The sequence below is a fragment of the Castanea sativa genome, chromosome 4 (genome assembly GCF_040712315.1).
Source record: "Castanea sativa cultivar Marrone di Chiusa Pesio chromosome 4, ASM4071231v1".
NCBI lineage: Eukaryota > Viridiplantae > Streptophyta > Magnoliopsida > Fagales > Fagaceae > Castanea > Castanea sativa.
Window position 1 is genome coordinate 49,117,665 of NC_134016.1, and position 20,369 is coordinate 49,138,033.

Here is a 20,369-nt window from a genome sequence, read left to right on the forward strand (position 1 = left end):
TCCTTATGAATAGCCATTCTTCAAAATGAGGAATAATTATTCCTCGTTAAAAGGTTATATTAGATATTCCTTAGTTAATACAATAATTTCAAAAATTAATATATTTTCAAAGAAAACAAATTTTCTATATACATCTAACAATTATAAAAATAAAAAATCATAAAAAAAAATAACACATATCTCTCTTAAATTTAAAAATAACAATTTTTAAGAAGATATAATTGTATGAGTAAAATATTTCCTAAAATAAATGTTAAGTTTCATTCTAATGTTATAACTTACAACGAAACTAATGAATAGGTTTAGTTATTCCTATCATAATTCTCATTCAGTGTACCAAACATATCCTTATTTTTTGTTATTTCTCGCGACCCGTAGGATTATGTTTAAGTACCCTTCGATTTTGGCAAATCATGGAGGAGACTATTATTTGGGTCTAAGGCGGTAGTGTTAACGTGTTAATGACTTAGGAGGAGTGTTAATTCAGCCCTCATCTATGAATATTGAATCCAAATAAGGTAGTAGTCTAATAGATTTTCTCCCTAGTGCTAACACTACTTAGGAATGTATTTGGTAGTTTTAAGAATTTTTGTTTAGAATAGTTACTAACAAATTTAAATTATACAAAATTTAACAAAGAGATAACTTGAATATATCAACGTTAACAAAAAAAAAAAAACACATACTCGCACAAAAATACATGAATTATTATAAATTTTTTTGTACTAATAAAGAAAAAAAAGAAAAAATAGAATAATAAAAGATAAAGTGAAAACTGAAAATGTTGAGAGAAGAATAATAAAATGAGAGAGTTTGAATAATAATAGAAAAGAGAAAAATGGAGAGAGAGAGAGAGAGAGATGATATTTGCTACAACTGTGAGCCAAACTAAGAATAGTAAAAATTATTGCGACTGCAAAGCCAAAGAGAGCATTATTGTAAGCATCGCCAAGGAGAACATACGACCACAGTATTTTTCTTGAACTGTTTTTAAAAAAAATTAAAAATGAAATTATTTTTATGTAATGGGTCAAATGAGTTGCAAATTTGAATGATTAGGGATTTTTATTTTTATTTTTTGTTTTTGAATATGCTTTTTGTTAAATAATTTGTTCATTTGTTGTTGTTTGGTCTAGTCTTGTATACATAAAGACTAACACATTTTATTTTTATTTCAGCTAATAATATGCAGGCTCATAGAGGACTTTGTTTTACATGACTAATCCATTCATCAAACCAAACTCATTTAGTTTTTTTTTTTTTTTTTAATTTATAGAAGGTGAAGGAGATGAACTCAATAAAGCTACATGCCTATATCACAACTTAACTCCTGAGCTGACCATTGATTAAACCGCTGCACTTTTACAAGACACGTTTCCAAGGCCCAAAAAGAAAGAACTTAAAGATTGGGGAAAAACTGCTCTTATATTGGAAGAAATGATCAAAGCAAAGGAAGCCAACCTGAGTAGAATCATCATTCTGAACAATTGCAAAGGAACAGTATAACTATATAACAATGATAGAGTGCCAGCTTGGCAGGAGCACACCTTTTTGTCTGATACTAGGCAGCTTATGCAACAAGGATTGTCTGTTCATTTGGTTTATGTACCTAAAGTTATAATCTCCCATGTATTAGAACTTGCTAATAGGTCTACTAGGTTCTCTTTGCATGTCTACAATCTTTGTATGAACTCTATGGAGGCTTAGCCTCTTTTTGTTTTTCTCCATCAATCTAATATGTTTATCAGGTATTAAAAATAAAATAAAAAATAAAAAAAAGGTGTTGTATTCTAATTTTTCAAGAATTTTTGTGTTGGGGAGTGGGGATGCCAGGCATCCAAGACTAACACATTTTATTTTTATTTGAGCTAATAATACACAGGCTCACAGTGGACATAGTTTTACATGACTAATCCATTCATCATACCAAACTCTTTTTTTTCTTTCTTATAGAAGGTGAAGGAGATGAACTCATCAAAGCTTCTTCTAAAAAAAAACTCAACAAAGCTATATCCCTATATCACAACTTTACTCCTGAGCTGATCCCTGATTAAACCGCTGCATTTACAACACAAGTTTCCAAGGCCCAAAAAGAAAAGACTTAAAGATGGGGGAAACCTGCTCTTATATAATCTAATTAAGTTCTGAAATATGGTCTCACAATAGAACCCACTAAGAAAACTGGATCAACATACTTAGATTCAATCCAACATTAATTTGGGCCATTGAAATATCTGCTACAATCGAAGGCATGCCTAGGCCCAGAACAAAAAAGGAAAGTGATACATTTTGAATACTAGATTTTGAGTAGCACTTAAAGAGTTGGCTTTCCTTAGATGGTACAGAGCTTCATTCCTAAAGCTTGTAATTTCTATGATCTGCAGTGAGTCCCCCAATTTAATCCTTGATTAAAAACCTTGATTCTAAAAGGTTTATTGAGAGAAAAGGTTCAATCAATTATCAAACCAGATGTGTTACACTCCCTAATGGCTTCGTTTCTATTGCATAGATCCACACCACAGCACAAGTAAAGCTTAATAAATTATTTTTTAAAATTGGGTGTTTTTTTTTATGGCCTATGTTCACTTAGAAAACCCTTGAGGGCTATATCTTTATTTTATGAGAGTGTCGTACATCTGTATTACAATGATCCCAACATGGATATATATAGGAGACTAAATTCTAAACTGACCATACACTAATTATGTTTAATAAACTTCTAGACTTTTAGTACAAGTAGAAGACTTGGCTTGCCCACAAACTAAAATTGAGCTTAAGCGTATGGCCTAATATATCTCTAACATTTGTTTTGTGTTTTTTGCAGTGGAATTGACAGAACTTTGTTGGCCATCTAAAAATGCAGGTTTGAATTGTTTGCTGCTACAAAGCTCATGCGTCCAAATGCAAGGAACCTAAGCACCAAAAGACAACAAGGTATGTATTGATGGCAACTGCTTTATGTTCATGGAAATTAAGGACCTTCATTATTCATAGATTAGGACAAATAGCAATGACTTTTCTGTATCAAAATTCATTATGATCCGTAAAAATAGCCACCGATTCTTTTAACTAAGATGCAACTTATGATTGCACCGAAGATGCTGTACTGAAGTCTGAAGATGACTGCCACATGCGACTTTCAAACCCTTAATAGTTCTTTCATCCATATTGCATTAAAAGCTTCTTCTTCTTCTTCTTTATTTAGTACATTTAAATATTAAAACCCTGACTGTTGTGTAAAATATAATTCCTTATGCAGATTCTAACACAATAAATCTTACTAACAAAGTAATTGATATTATACACTAGTTCTAGGATAAACTCAAAAAGTCATTTAAGCATTTATCTATGGATTATTGGAGGAGAAAGTACATCTTATATCAATACTTTCAGTAACAACCCAATGAATGAATGTCATGTGGTTTTATCTTATACTTTTTTGCTGAAGACCATCCTACCAACTTCCCATGTTGTATTCGGTATTCACTAATATAATCACTAGGAATCTAAGTACAAACGCCCCAAAATCCTCCACGTGTCTGTGTCGAACATGTGCATGCCGTTGACACTCCTATCTTTTGCATGTGTGCCTTGGTATGTGAGAAGCAAAAAACATAGTTTTTTTTTATTTTAAAATTATTCCTTTGATTTTAAATGGAGTTTTGGAATCTTTAATTTTCAGTAAGTTCACGTGGGTACACAACACAAATAACTAAGAAATTTAGGGAGTGTTTGATAAAGGATTTTAAACAACGTTTTTCATTGTTTAAACAACATTACACGTATTTCTACATATTTTTTTCACGCACACATATTTTCAAAAAATACAAACAACGTTACTAAAACAATATTACCAAACATCTCCTTAGATTTCAAAAGAGATGGACAAAGAGGCCAATCAAAGATTCAAAAGAAACATTGAACATACAAAGACCGGCAAAACGAAGAAGAAAAAGCAATTCAAAAGCAGAGAAAAAAGCCTTGGTTCCAATAAATACCAGCAATATCAGCCAGTACAGCACGAAATTAACTCCCTTACTTACGAGGCACATTTCCAAGACCAAAAAAGAAAGAACTTAAAAGATGCCAACAAGGGAGGCAAGCAGCTGATTGTCCCCAAACCCAAGGAATAAGATTGTCTAAGTTCTGAAATATGGACCTCACAAGAGAACCCACTAAGAAAAACTGGATCAACGTACTTAGATTCAATCCAACATTAATTATGGGGGTTTGACTTTGTCATTTGGATTATTATTTATTTTTTGATAATATGCAATTTCATTAAAACGAAAAGGAAGAACAAAGTGGGAATCTCCCTTACAAACAGCCTCAAGAGAGGGAGGGAGATTTCCTTTGGAATAACAAAAAGGGTGAATGGAGTTCAAAGCAAATTTTGCAGTTTCATGTGCTGCAGAATTACAAGTCCTCCGGACCAAACAAAATTATAAAAACTTGAAACTAGCAGTAAAACTACGGATGTTACTAATGGTTGTGCTTAGAGGCCAGCTTGGGATAATATCAGGGTGAGCCAGAGGGTCAAAGCACATTTTTGCATCCCCTTCAAAGATGACCAAAATCCATCTCTCTTGGATAGCTAAGTGCACAGCCCACTAGAAAGCCACGGCTTCAGCTTGTGAAGGAGAACAGAGGTGAAAGCTCGTTACCCCACATGAATAGGACTTCCCCAATTATGTTTATATCCATGCATGCTTTTGTCAATTGGCTAATCACTTAAACAATTGGGCTTCAAATTGTTTAATTAGCTTAAAATTGACTAAGTTGCAATTAAAAGGGGTGTTACTCTCACCTAGCTTGGAGACTCAAAAAGAACTATGTGGTGCTTCTGCAGCAATAACTACTCTAGAAGGAACTTTCACCCTCCAAAATTTTTCCAAGTGAAGGCATGACTTCCTCCAATCGTTAGGGCTCTATAATAATAAGTCCCTAATACTACTTATCAACAACATGGTTAATTGGAGCTTGTCTGTAGACTATACTTAAGGTCTAGTTATGTAATTGGGGGAGAAATTTAGTTTACTCTTGTCATATAACCTGACAGATAGAGTTGAACCTACTACTAGGAACCATTTTACTCTCAAAAGTTCCTAATACTACTTTTGAACCACATAGTTAATTAGAGTTTGTCTCTATGTTAGATTTATGTTCTGATAATGTAGTTGGGAGATAAACTGATTTAACTTCAGCAGTTTTATTTGACAGATAGATATGTTGAACATGAGCTTAGGCTGTACAGAGGATGACTATGAAAATGAAATTGATCAAAACCAGTCAACTAACTCCAAGAGAGATATGTAGAAAACTTTTATGCATGCCATTTTCTCTGTTCTTATTTCCTACTGAGGATTTAAAAAGGTGGCAAATATAGAATACACACCTCTTCCATTCTTCTTTTTTCGTTACTCTTTTCACCTTCACCAAACAATATGCACTATTGTTCACTTCCCTTCTACCCTCATTGAAATGAATCTATTTCACAGCTAAGATACCTAACAGTGTACATGCAGACATATCATTTCAAATTTTAAAAGACATGACATCAAATACAACTTTTTGAACCCTAAAATGTATCCATGTTCCTAATCCTCATCAATCCTTTCACTTTTCCTCCTACCAAACCCACTCCAGAACAGTCTACTATTCGCAGATCAATATATGAGCCCATATGCAAATGGGCTAAAGCTAGTGCCTCTTAACTTGCACTTGAATTTTGAAAAAGTTCATAACATATAATGATCTCAACAGACTAGTGAGTCAAATATCATATCTGAATAAAGTTCAGAAAAGCATCCATTGAATATTGAATATGCAATATGCAGTACTGAAAGCTGACTGTTGCAAAATAAAACAAAATTTCAGCTGATTGTAATACAACACAAAACCCAACAATAAGACAATTTCTACAAAACCCAGATGAGCAAAATACAACACAAAGTCGTGATTAATTAGATTACCAGGGCACGGATTGGCATGAAAAACCGTGACAGTGAAAGTGGAAAACAGAGACAAACCTGAGGATTAAACAATCTCAATTCCCACAAATAATGAAGCATCAAGCTGCACAGAACCCACAAAAATAAATAAAAACAAATGGGTATCTCTGGAAAAATGGAAAAAAGTGGAAAACAGAGACAAACCTGAGGAAATCCCATAGGAGTGGAGTGGTCTTTGTGTGTGGGCATGATGAGTTAAGAAATGATGCCTCTTTCTCTTTGAAGATAGAGTCCACTGAGAATAAAAAATCCTTTGGGCAAATGTAATTTACACTGATATAGCCAAATCGACCATCTCTCTATTTTATGAGCTCATGCTTTGAAGAAAAATATATTGATGAAGAAAGGGAAGCAAGTGAAACATAGTTCTTATTATTTGAAGAGAATTATTTTACATCTACAAATAAAGTTGGTAGTTAATTTTCCAAGCATAATATATATATATATATATATATATATATATATATATATCAATAGATTTAATACACTAATACAAGATTGTAGGAAATTATTTGAGCTACTCACGCGTACAAAAGAAACATATAGAAGACAAGGTATATGAAACATGCAGAATACTTCTTATTCAATGAATAACCATAAGCAAGCTTATATATAATGCCAGAAAAAGTATTTCCATCGAATGTAACACTTTGAAGGAGCACCAAACTTTTTGGACCTGCGAATAGTTAGTAGAAAACAACATTAAGAGAGAAGATCAAAATAAGTAAATAACTTAATACCAACATTAAGATGGTGAGAAGTTTCATTTTTACCTTCCATATAGCCAAGCATGTTGTGCTAAATCCCAGCACCAAGAATGATGTCCCTAACCAAATGCAACTCAGAGATGGCCTTACTAATGTCCCATCGTTCTTGTGGCAACTCCATAGAGCATGCCACTCCGACCTTGACCATGGATATCAAACACTCCTTTATTTTATTTGCAAGCCTACCATTGTGATTTCCAAGAACTTCATCAACATTATTTAAAAGTTTTGGATCCACGATTTCCATTACACCATCAGGTAAGGCCATGCTAGCATAGTTGTGAAGGTTAAGGCCTCCTTCAAACACACTATTTGTGGGTCTCTTTCTTGTTATCATCTCCAACAATAAAATTCCATAGCTGTACACATCTCCTTTGGTTGACACCTCACTTCCTAGACCATACTCTGCCATTAAGAATATTTAATATAGATAATGTGTTCACATTATGTTTTGGGGCCTCAAAATAATCATTGTAAATATGGGAAAGCATATGTTAACAATTAAAAAGTACAATAAATCGTGCTTACCTGGAGGCGTGTACCCTATTGTTCCTCTTATTCCAATCGAACTACTTTCTTTCGAATTGGTAGGTCTTAAAAGAAACTTCGCAAGCCCAAAATCTCCAACATGAGCAATCATATCACAATCAAAAAGAATGTTACTTGGCTTTACATCACAATGAACAACTGGCATTGGGCAATGGTGGTGTAGGTAATCGAGTGCACAAGCAACATCAATGGCAATGTTTGTTCTTTGAAGAATGGTCAGACTTCGTATCTCTACTTGCATGATATTTGTTTCGAGATCCATGTGCAGCCAATTTTCTAGACTTCCATTTGGCATGAACTCGTAAACTAGAGCCCTAAAATCATTGCCACGAAAATCCACACTTGAGCAAGAAGTTATGATCTTCACAAGATTTCGGTGACGAATATTTTTCAAGGCTTCACACTCAGAGATGAAGCTCCTAGAAGCTCCTTGACGTTCAGTATTTAGTACCTTAATTGCAACAATTGCTCTGTCCTCACCAAGGATGCCTTTATACACTGAGCCAAAACTACCAACACCAATCAAATTTGCTAACGAAAATTCATCAGTTGCTTTAAGGAGCATTTGGTAAGATACTCTCAAAAATGATTGCTTCAAGGAAGATTCTAAAGATTTATCATTTCCTTTATTTTTGTGCCAATAAAATAAGAAAAATGACACTATGGTTATTACCAAAATCACACATGCCATTGAGATTACCACTTTAAGTGCAAAATGCCACTTTATTTTCTTGTCTTCTTTTGTTAAGCACCTCGGCAACTTTAGTTCTAATATGCCCCCACATAATCTTCTATTTCCATTGAGTGATATTGTGCTAGCATTTGCGAACACCCCTTTTGTTGGAACCTCTCCTTGAAAATCATTGAAGGATAAATTCAAATTCTTGAGGGAGAGTTTTTCCAATAAATTTGGAATTGCACCAGAGAAGTTGTTCCGGGAAAGATCCATGACTTGAATACCTCTCGAAGTACTCAAGGATATTGGAATTTCTCCTTGAAATAAATTTCCCTCTACGTAAAGGTACTCAAGGCTTGTGCAAGAGCCTAGACTGCTTGGAATTTTACCTGACAACTTGTTTTCAGATAAGTTCAACACTTCTAATTGGACAAGATTGCCAACCTCAGAAGGAAGTGATCCTACAAAAAAGTTCTGACCTAAAAAAAGTCCAATTGATAGCATTGGAATTGCAAATAGTTGCTTTGGAATGTTGCCACTAAGATTGTTTTGAGAAAGATCTAACACCAACAAATTTTGACAATTTTCTATATTTGGTGGGATAGTTCCTTCCAATTTGTTAAATGATAAGCCTAGTTCATTTAACAATGTTAAGTTTCCAAGGGTAATTGGTAACCTTCCTGAAAGTTTATTATTATATAAATGTAATCGTTGTAACTTTTTAAGTTTGCCAATGTCCTCTGGGATTGTCCCTGAGAATTTGTTATCATTCATCACTAAGATTGTCAAGTTGACCAAATTACCCATCCCGAAAGGGATCTCTCCAAAAATAAGATTTTCACTAATTGCAAAAACGGTAAGCTGGGTTGAAAGATTACCCAAAACATTATGCAACGTACCTTTGAATCGATTCCTCGAAAGATCTATTTTCCGTAAACTGCTACAATTGAGTAGAGATTGAAAGAAATTCATTTCATCATCATTTCCACTTTCTAAATTATTATCAGCAATTACTAATGCCTCCAAATGGTGTAAGCCTCCAAAATTGACTGAAAGTTTTCCTGTAAAATTGTTGCTGTTAACTTCGAAATGTTGTAGCTCTGAAGCATTAGATAATGAGACTGGAAGAGATCCGGTAAATTGGTTTTCATAGATTAGAAAATACTGGAGATTCGGAAGGGTGAGGAATAAATTTGTAGGAAGACTTCCACTAAACTCATTTTCCATTAGTGAAAAATCAGTTATAGACGAAAGATTATATAAAGATGGAGGTCTCCCCCCAGAGAGTTTATTCCCACCCAGCTGAAGAAAATTTAAGCTTTTTAATTGACCCAATGCATCCGGAATGTGCCCTCCCAGAAAGTTGAGGGATGCATCTAATTCTAGTAGAGAGCTAAGGTTCCCAATGAAAGTTGGAATTTCTCCCTTGAGATTGTTCTCGTAAACATAAAGATACTCCATTGGAACAACGGGAAAGGTTTGCAGGAATTTCCCCTTGGAAGGAGTTATTAGACAACCGCAATACTTGCAACCTGAATAGACGGCCAACTTCATCAGGGATTTTGCCTCCAATGGAGTTGTCTGCCAGCACAATTTCCCTAAGGAAGCTGAGGTTGCCTATGTATGGAGACAAGGAACCCACCAAACCTCTGGCCTGAAGATCTAACTTTATGACTCTTCTATGCTTGTGGCCGCACGTAACACCTTCCCACTCACAGAAATGGAGGGAATCATTCCATGAGCTGAAAATGTTTTTAGGGTCTCGTGATATTTGTGTCTTGAAGCCCAACAAAGCCAGATGATCAGTCTCATTCCCACCGAAATAAGTGGAGGTGGCAATACTAATGCCAAAAACAGCAAGAGTTTCTACATGCAGCAGTACAACGAACAAGAGAAGGATGGTTTGGAATTGAATTGAGCACAATAATCTCAGACTCATTGCTTGCATTTTGATGCCTTACTTGTGGAAAAGGCCTAGACTCTTTTTGTGGGTATGGTTGATGCCTTACTTGTGGAAAACCAATTGATATTGATCTTGAAGTCAACTTTTGAGGCTGAGCTGCAATTATTCTTTGTGGAAAACCAATTAATTATACTTTTTTTCCCTTAATGAGACAAAGACCAAGACTTCTTTTGGCGGTATTTGGTTGATGACTAACTTTGTTACCTATGTACTGTTGATTATCGACCTTGAAGGTAGCTGTTGAGGTTGAACTTGAAGTCTTGAACTACAATCACCATTTTTACTAAAATTTTCTTCCATTCTTAGTAGGTTACCAGTTTTATTGACGATAATTAACCAATTAATTCATTAGGAATTGGGTGCACTAGGATTCCCAAGTAAATAGAACTAATTCATTGTTTGTGCTTTCAGAACATTTAGATTTTGGAAGTACACAATTGCATGATACAAAATTCAAAATTCAGAGTTACATCTGAAAAATAAATAATCGGTCAGTGTCAAAGTCATAGTATATCAACTAATCATTTGAATAGGTAATTATTCAATATAAAATGTCATTTTCTAAACTCACTAGGTTATGAGAATATGCATGGCTTTTGAATAGAAATTGTGTTATGCCTTTTTGTTAGAATTCTTTTCCCTCTTATTGTGTATGCGCAAGTTTGTTTCTCAAAAAAAAAAGTCACGAGAATATGCAACTCTTTTCAATGCTTTCTACAATAGTGAATTAGTTCTATTTTCAAGGGAGTTCAACATAGAGTTGATAATAATATAATCTAATCCTCCTCAAATCTTTATAGAAACCACGATGCTTCTTGTACTGGAGTGGAGGTGTAGGCGACTAGAAAGTAGATAACGATATGAAAGTGAGCAGAATAATAATAATAATAATAATAATAACAAATGGCAAACATAACAGGGGATATATTCATACACACACATCAACAAATGGCAATCACCAATATATCCCTATTCATATGTCAGCATGACAAGTTGGATGGTGGGATTGTTAGTTTCCATTTTCTATGGCTAAGGTGGAAGTGGAAGTGGTCCAAACAGCCAGTGAAAGAGTGATACACATTGGCTGTTGGACCAAATAATTATTTCCACCGTGTTTGACACTTCGAATAATAGTTTTTTTTCCCAGCCCGGTTTCACACTTTGCCTTTTCCCGGTTTTCCACATTGGATGAACTTGGACTCTGGACTTTGGAGCATTATAATTTTCCATCGTGTGTGACACTCAGAAAGATTCTTTTATTCTTCCGCTCTGTTTGTCAATTTGCTTTTTGCCTATTTCCACATTGAATGTACAAGCCATATCCTTAATTCATGTCTACCCTAAAACTAATTTTTCATTAAGATGTTGGTCACTTACACACCAGATTGATTTATTTCCAGCAAAGAACATCTATACAATATATCCTGTTGCACCATGTCTTGTTTTTTATTGCACAAAAACTATTTTACACAACCCCAAAAGCAATCGAAATCATGATTTTCATGCAGAAATCATTACTTGAAATCATGATTTGAGTTGTTTTTTGGGTTGTGTAAAACAATGTAAAACATTTTGTGTGCAACAGATTTAATCCTTCTATTGTATTTGAAAAATTGTTGTTTAGACTCCTACAACGTCCATATCCATCAAAGATACCTATCTGTTAATACTGTATTATTATTATTATTATTATTATTAACTGTCAGCTATTTGATTCAGATTCTACAGAGAATAAAGATGTAATTATATGTGATTTTTTTTTTTCTATTCAAGTTTGGACCTATTAGAGCTTCATGGTTTGTTTCATTTTTACCCTATGTTTAGATAGAAAGAGATAATTGAAAAGGAGTGAAGATTGTAGAACTTATCACCCTAAACATACTGATGTAGGAAGTTATTCACAGAATGCCTAAACAAGATGAAACAATTTATTAGCATAGGATTGATCACCTTGACAACCAGGATTTGGAATTTCTTGAAGGATTCTTTTTAAGCAGCTCTCTTACATTTTAATAAAATGATGACATTGCAAATTTTATTCGACGAGTTCCGAATTTTCAAGAAAATTTATTTATTTATTTTAAAAATTAAAAAGACATGGATGTTCTTTTTATTCATTGCTTTTAATAAATAAATAAATTGGGGCAGTGAAGAAAGGTCAGATTGTGAGAGTGAAAAGGAAGAAATGGCTCAATGGTATTAGTGTTAGTATAAGTGGGTTTTTTCTACTTACCAAAAAATGAAAAAAAGGTTTTTCCAATATGGCTAATCCAGCTTTGCCATGGAGTCAATTTAATGCTAGTAGATTGGTCTTGCTTCAAACTTCTTTTATGGTTCAGAAGACTTGTTAACAGGTCTTCTGAAGTATAAAAGAAGTTTGTGCCCCCTGAGTAGTAACATCTTGCATGTGGGGCATTTGACATTTTGACTCAGAATATTTTTGGTAATCTTGTGAAATTTCTCTCATCATTTCCTACAAAGAAGAGAGTTAAATTAAAAAAAAAAAAAAAAAAAAAAATTGAACTCAGCAATATGAATGTGCAACCTAGACAATATTTATATCTTAAAGCTTTGATTGCACCCCCTTTCTTGGGAAAAGATGCTTCCAACATGTTGGGAGCCTTGGGCTCCAACCACTAATAGTAACGTGAGATCAGTTTTTTCTTTTGTTTTTAGTGGTTAGAGCCCAAAACTCTCCCTTTGAATTTGACTTATTGTACATAGCTTTGGCATAAGATGGAATACTTAAACGTTTGATTCAGATTTTCAGTATCTATCTGTTGGGCCTTCACCATACTACAAATGGACCACCATACTACAAATGGACTACATTTATGAACACCATGATGAGGTAGTTTCTTTACACACTCCATCAATATATATATATCCAGCTTATTTTTGGCATTATAATTATTTTGAATTATTTTCATGGATATATCTCTCATACCCCATATTTTGTTTTACATCTATTTCTTGATAACTCTTCCGTTCCCTTTTATTTATTTCTTCGTCTGCTATTATTTCATCATTTTCTATTACATCTGCAAATGGTAGGCTGAGCCTCCTTCTAACCATTCTATTTGTTATTCTGTGATTATTTGTTCAGATTAACATTTGCTTCCCTGTTATTTTTGACTGAAGAGGGTTGGTAAACCATTAATAAATTTCTCCTTCCAAAATGGAGAATTACAATCTCTTCTGTGCATGACTCTGGTGGTAAAAACGTCTTCATACCACTTGTAATCTCCTAGGGTTTTACACCTAAGGTTGCTCAGCTGCTCATAAATCCTAGCTGTGATATTGCTGGGTTTTCCTATGAAGTGTTTCATGATTGTATAAATCAGGGTATTGACACCGTCAGGAATTCCTTGTTCTATTTCATTGATGATGGGGTTTCCTTCCTCATCCTTCTGGATGGCGTACTTGATGTCTTCTTTAGACACTTCAGTAAGGCAATTGTTCCACCATTGCTGGAGTTTGCCTGTAAATCCTAATGCCATCATTTCAATGACTTCTTTATGGGGACGGCCTTCGTCCAGGTAGTTGTTGGCTACCATAGTCATATGCTGGATTTTGTTTAGGATTTCCTGTTCTGATAAACCATCTATGTTCCATTCATAGAGTCTACCATCAGATGCTCCTGATACTGACTGAAACATCCTGTCAAAGCAACTCAGGATGAAAATCCCAGTCCGGTTACTATTCAAAATCAGCACCAGCCACTGATATGAACAGTACCCGCATCATGAACAGTACCCGCACCCAGCAGATTCCCCGACAGGTTACTATTTCAACAGTGACCGAATCTGAAAAGCAAGGGGACAAATCACTGTAGCATGAACAGTGAAAGTTTCTTGTTCACAGACACAATCATCAAGGGATACTGTTGCTTTCGGTGGAATTAACTTTCACCTCAGTAAAAGCAATTTACCTTCCGGATTTTCAGCAATCATCCAGCAGCATCCAAGGCCTCCTCCAGCCTATTTAAGGAAGCCATTCCTCCATTCTGAGGTAGGTCCAATTTTAGGAGAAACTTCAGCAACTCCAAAATTCCCTCCTCTTCCAGCCAAGAGTTCAGCTTTGCCTCCTCTTTACAACCCTTAGCATTGTAAACAGATGGCACTATTTCATATTTGTAATATCATGGCCTCAGTCGGCCTTTATGTTTATTTTCCGCACATGGCCCCAACCGGCCTTAGCCTGTAACTTACCCCGCCTGTAACTTACCCCCTTAGGGTATCAGAGCCAAGTTTGGCCCGGTCGGATTGTAAGTTACTGTTTATTGTTTAATCAAGTTGGTCGGCACTGCCGCCATAGTTATCCAGCTTATTTTTGGCATTATAATTATTTTGAATTATTTTCATGGATATATCTCCCATACCCCATATTTTGTTTTACATCTATTTCTTGATAACTCTTCCGTTCCCTTTTATTTATTTCTTCGTCTGCTATTATTTCATCATTTTCTATTACATCTGCAAATGGTAGGCTGAGCCTCCTTCTAACCATTCTATTTGTTATTCTGTGATTATTTGTTCAGATTAACCTTTGCTTCCCTGTTGTAAAACAAAATATGGGGTATGGGAGATATATCCATGAAAATAATTCAAAATAATTATAATGCCAAAAATAAGCTGGATAACTATGGCGGCAGTGCCGACCAACTTGATTAAACAATAAACAGTAACTTACAATCCGACCGGGCCAAACTTGGCTCTGATACCATAAGGGGGTAAGTTACAGGCTAAGGCCGGTTGGGGCCATGTGCGGAAAATAAACATAAAGGCCGACTGAGGCCATGATATTACAAATATGAAATAGTGCCATCTGTTTACAATGCTAAGGGTTGTAAAGAGGAGGCAAAGCTGAACTCTTGGCTGGAAGAGGAGGGAATTTTGGAGTTGCTGAAGTTTCTCCTAAAATTGGACCTCCCTCAGAATGGAGGAATGGCTTCCTTAAATAGGCTGGAGGAGGCCTTGGATGCTGCTGGATGATTGCTGAAAATCCGGAAGGTAAATTGCTTTTACTGAGGTGAAAGTTAATTCCACCGAAAGCAACAGTATCCCTTGATGATTGTGTCTGTGAACAAGAAACTTTCACTGTTCATGCTACAGTGATTTGTCCCCTTGCTTTTCAGATTCGGTCACTGTTGAAATAGTAACCTGTCGGGGAATCTGCTGGGTGCGGGTACTGTTCATGATGCGGGTACTGTTCATATCAGTGGCTGGTGCTGATTTTGAATAGTAACCGGACTGGGATTTTCATCCTGAGTTGCTTTGACAGGATGTTTCAGTCAGTATCAGGAGCATCTGATGGATATCCATCATAAGGATCCCATGGGGAATCGTTATCACAATCGTGCTCGTGATATCTGGCATAGGTGTTGCAGAGTCCACAGTAGAGAAGTGGTTCATGGACAGGCTTTTTCCCTGTAAGAAATTCTCTGGGACTATCAGGACCAAGTTTCTTCAAATTTCTAATGGCGGAGTCATATGGTCGTCTCCCAAAAACATAGATCCTGTCTGTGGAGCTTATAAAATGATAGTCCTTCCAAAGCTCTTGGCTGACATCGATGATTTGGTTGTTGAAGTAATTCCTCCAGCGCTCTGCTAGAGCATTAGGGTATTTGTATGAGATATATGTGTCTCCTTCATACCATGGGCCCTGATAAGAGAAACCATTAATGAGGACAAGGTGCTTTGAGGGATGAACTTCCATCCAACTGTTTTTGTCCCATTCTGGTAGAGTACTCCAACATCTGATAGAAACAAAGGGGCTGTTGACTTGCCTAACGGCATTTTGGATGATCTCAGGAAGCTGGCTAATTTGGTCATGACTGGTGAGTTTGATAAGTCTAATAAAACCGGATTCAAACATCTGGGAGAGCCATTCTGGATCTCTTTCTTCTTCATCTGACCCGTCTTCATAATTGACCAAAAGTCCTGGGAAGGGATGCTTATTTTCATATACCCTGGAGCTGCTTCCAAAGTATTCTTCCCATGCAGCTTGTACTAGAATGTTATCCATATCATCCGAATCATCTGGATTAGGAATAGTAGTTGTAACTAGTATTTTGAAATGCTCATACCAGAGATTCTGGCTTTCGTTCATGGCCTTGCTTCTCAGAATACGAGTTTGTAAATCTGATGGCAAGTTGGCAACGGCACTTCTTAGAGTTGCTCTAGTCTTAAGACTGAGTTTAGCATAATCAGTGCTCATGATAGTCATTTTGTCCATTGAATGGACATCCTCTTTGCCAGAGAGTTGACTAGTTAAGATTTCATTTCTTGCTTCAAGGTTTACTAGATGGATTTCTAGTGCTCTGAGGGTTTTTAGGAATAGGTCTTGATTATTTCTGGTGTGGGCAAAGTGAAGGTTATCAAGGAGACATTTAATGGAGTAGGGTAGGTCTGTGTATGTTCCATTATTGAACTGTAAAGCCCTGGATAAAACTTCCTGTAAAACAATAGCCATATCACCATTGGAATATGTCACCGTTGGAGGGACAAATTCCTGAAGGGATGTTGCTCCTCTATGGCTTGTAGAGGATGCGCCTTCATGCTTTACAAAAGACCGTCCCGCTGGTAGTCTTTTGTCTTGAGGATAGTCCCTTGCGGGTGCTTTCCCCTTGCCCTTCTTCTCTGCTGAAGAAGTCATGTTCCACTTACTAGTGGTATTAAATATTGCTCTCTCTATCTCCTGCCAAGAAAGGTTTGGATCATTTGAGATTTTCAAATAATTGTTAAAAATCCTTTTGCTTTTAATGCAGAGATGCAAATATTTTCATGATGAATGCATGATGACAATTGATTGGAGTCAAAGGGATGATCAATTGTTTTGGCTGAATCAAGGTGTTGGGCTTGATTATGGGATGAAGGGATGGTGATAGTACTGAGAGTTTTTGATATAGAAGCTTTTTGGAGGGAGCTGACTTCCTAAGGTTCAGGGCTTCTCATGAACTCAAATTTGACAGACTGACCAAAGGGATGGGCTGTGATTCCTTCATTGTTTGTGATGAAAGGATATAACAAACACAAGAAAGGATTTCCTAGGATGACTCTATCTGTCATATTTTTGACAAGGACAAATTTTGTCATAAAGGATATGCCGCCTTGGCAAACCTCAGCTTGTGGGATATTGAAATCAATTTGCATTCTTTCACCACTTGCAGATGTTAATCTCTCCTTAGACTTCTTGAAGTATCTGGAGGGAATAATTCCTTCTTGAATGCAATTAAGATCGGCACTCGAATCTATTAAGGCTATGACCTCAAATTCGAAATCATTGCTAATGACAATCCCGACTTTGGAATGCCATTTATGGAAGTTAATCCTACCGATGGTTTCTAAGAACAAACCTTTGCTTTGGGTTCTGGATAAGGTCGAGCGTAGGGTTAACTCGTTTGATCAACTTCTTCATCCGAGGGATTTTCCTCATTGCTTTGATGAGAAGTGCTTTCCAACAGTTGGATCCTTCGATTAAGGAGATCATAATCGACCCTAAGAATGGTTAATTCTTGCTTAAGGATTTTGACTTCGATTTGGTTTCCTTAATTTCTTTACGAAGGTCGATGACTGTAACTTCCTAATTGGACAGTGAAAACCTATTTTAAATTTGCAATAAGTCTACCTTAGGTTGCTGGATTTTAAGGGCAGGCTTGCAGGTTTCCCTAACTAAGGTCCGATGGAAAAGGGTAAGCTTCGGGCTTTGATTATAGGGTCTTCTATAGCCTCTATGAGGTCTAAAAGAAGTTCTTCTTGTCTGTTTAACACATTGATGGTTTTGTTTCTGCAACAACCATCTTTGCATGGCGTGGGTTCATCCGGGCCACTAGAGGTATCGGTACTAGAGGAATCAGAGGATGACCTGTATAATTGCTTGAGCTCACTGTTACTAGCACTGCTAAAAGACTCGCTGTCAGAGCGGTCAAGTTCTAGTAACTTGAAGATCTCATCTTTTCTGGGTTGGTCAATAATGAGGGCATTGATAAGGGATTTGGCTTTAGCTCTACACTCATTCTTGAAATGACCTTTCTTTCCACAGTTATAGCATCTGCCTGATGCTTGTGGAATAGGTTCCTTGGATTTTCCTTTCTTATAGAAATCATCAGTCTTGTGCTTTTGTTTTCTATAATACTTGGTTGCTTTCTTCCTATAGGATTTCTCAAAGGATTCCTTTCCTTTGTGCTTGGATTTCCTCTTGGAAGGTTTGACAGAAGGTAAGCCATACTGAGTACAGAAATGTCCTATTTCGTACTTGGCCTTATTCTTGTTGATATGGCTTTGGATTTTGAGGTCTCTGCACATCTTCATTCCTTCACTTCTAATAGTGCTAGAGATGTCTCCATAGGTTAGGTTATCATAATCTATGACACCTAAGGGGCTGCAAAGGGTTTCTTTAACCTTTTGACTGAAGAGGGTTGGTAAACCATTAATAAATTTCTCCTTCCAAAATGGAGAATTACAATCTCTTCTGTGCATGACTCTGGTGGTAAAAACGTCTTCATACCACTTGTAATCTCCTAGGGTTTTACACCTAAGGTTGCTCAGCTGCTCATAAATCCTAGCTGTGATATTGCTGGGTTTTCCTATGAAGTGTTTCATGATTGTATAAATCAGGGTATTGACACCGTCAGGAATTCCTTGTTCTATTTCATTGATGATGGGGTTTCCTTCCTCATCCTTCTGGATGGCGTACTTGATGTCTTCTTTAGACACTTCAGTAAGGCAATTGTTCCACCATTGCTGGAGTTTGCCTGTAAATCCTAATGCCATCATTTCAATGACTTCTTTATGGGGACGGCCTTCGTCCAGGTAGTTGTTGGCTACCATAGTCATATGCTGGATTTTGTTTAGGATTTCCTGTTCTGATAAACCATCTATGTTCCATTCATAGAGTCTACCAGAAGATACTGAGAATTGGTTGCTAACATTTCTTTCCTCATACCGGAGGTCAGGGGGTGAAGATCTCGGATACCAATTCTTGGGTGAGCTAGTTGGATCGGGATGGTAAAGCCGTTTTACATCTAAATCCTGAAACTGGTTTTCTAATTGTTCCATCTCTTGGTCAGAGGTTTGGCTAGAACTGCTAGAGGCTGATTGGATATCTAGAACATTCATTGATGAAGGGGTGGCTGGTTCCTTCTTAACTAGTTCTTCTAGCTTTTGGGCCACTATCTCTAAGGCTGTCTTATCCTTAGGATAACTAAGGCTGGTGTGTCTGGTTGTGGGTAACTTGACTAAGGGCTTTTCTAAGGTTTGGATCGGCTTACTAGAGCTTCCTGGTTGGAGGATAACTTTGTTTTCGATCCTATCAACTACAAGCCCCTCAACAAAGTCTTAGAATGGGTAAGGTACCCAATTCCCAACAAAAAGGACTTAGTTAACAGGCTTAGCAAAGCAGTTGTCTTCAGCAAGTTTGATATGAAGAGTGGATTTTGGCAAATACAAATCAGAGAGCCTGATAGGTATAAAACAGCCTTTACCACACCCTTTGGTCATTATGAATGGAATGTGATGCCCTTTGGTCTAAAAAATGCACCTTCTGAGTTCCAAAATATCATGAATGAGATTTTTAATCCATTCTCCAGCCATGCCATTGTGTACATTGACGATGTACTCATTTTTTCAGAATCTTTAGAACAACACCAGAAGCACTTAAGAGCATTCCTCCATACCATCAAGCTCAATGGTCTTGTCATTTCAGCCCCCAAGATCAAGCTTTTCCAAACTAAAGTCCGGTTTTTAGGTTTTGATATTCATCATGGTGTTATCAAGCCTATAGACAGAGCTATCCAGTTTGCTGATAAGTTTCCAGATGAAATCCTAGATAAAACCCAGCTTCAGAGATTTCTAGGCTCTCTCAATTACATTTCAGACTTCTATCAAAATCTCAGGCAACAATGCAAACTCCTTTTTGATAGACTCCGAGCCAATCCTTCCCCTTGGACTCCAGCTCATACCATAGTGGTCCAGCATATCAAACAATATGTCAGAACCCTTCCTTGTTTAGGAATTCCTTCTGACAACTCATTCAAGATTGTCCAGACTGATGCCTCAAACATAGGTTATGGTGGTATCCTCCTCCAGCGTATTAATCCCAATACCCCTGAACAGATAGTTTGTTTCCATTCAGGAATTTGGACTCCCACTCAGATCAATTATAGTACTATTAAAAAAGAAATACTATCCATAGTACTATGCATTTCAAAATTTCAAAGTGATCTTTTAAATCAAAAGTTTTTAATCAGGATTGATTGTAAATCTGCAAAACACGTTTTAGAAAAAGATGTTCAAAACATTGCATCAAAACAGATTTTTGCACGATGGCAAGCCATCCTTTCAATCTTTGACTTTGATATAGAATTCATTGAAGGAAGCCAAAACGGTATCCCCGATTTCCTA

At 36.3% G+C, this 20,369-nt stretch overlaps 1 long non-coding RNA gene and 2 pseudogenes across 1 annotated transcript; all 3 read right to left on the reverse strand.

The window, feature by feature from the left end:
• LOC142633067 (histone deacetylase 14, chloroplastic-like) overlaps positions 1-20,369 on the reverse strand; it is a 44,521-nt pseudogene that overhangs the window by 7,370 nt on the left and 16,782 nt on the right.
• On the reverse strand, positions 5,424-6,338 carry LOC142630234 (uncharacterized). The gene is made up of 2 exons (XR_012843263.1): positions 6,156-6,338; positions 5,424-6,075 (listed from the first exon to the last, which is right to left on the reverse strand). It is a non-coding gene; the product is annotated as an uncharacterized LOC142630234 (long non-coding RNA).
• On the reverse strand, positions 6,571-10,179 carry LOC142632012 (LRR receptor-like serine/threonine-protein kinase EFR; annotated as a pseudogene).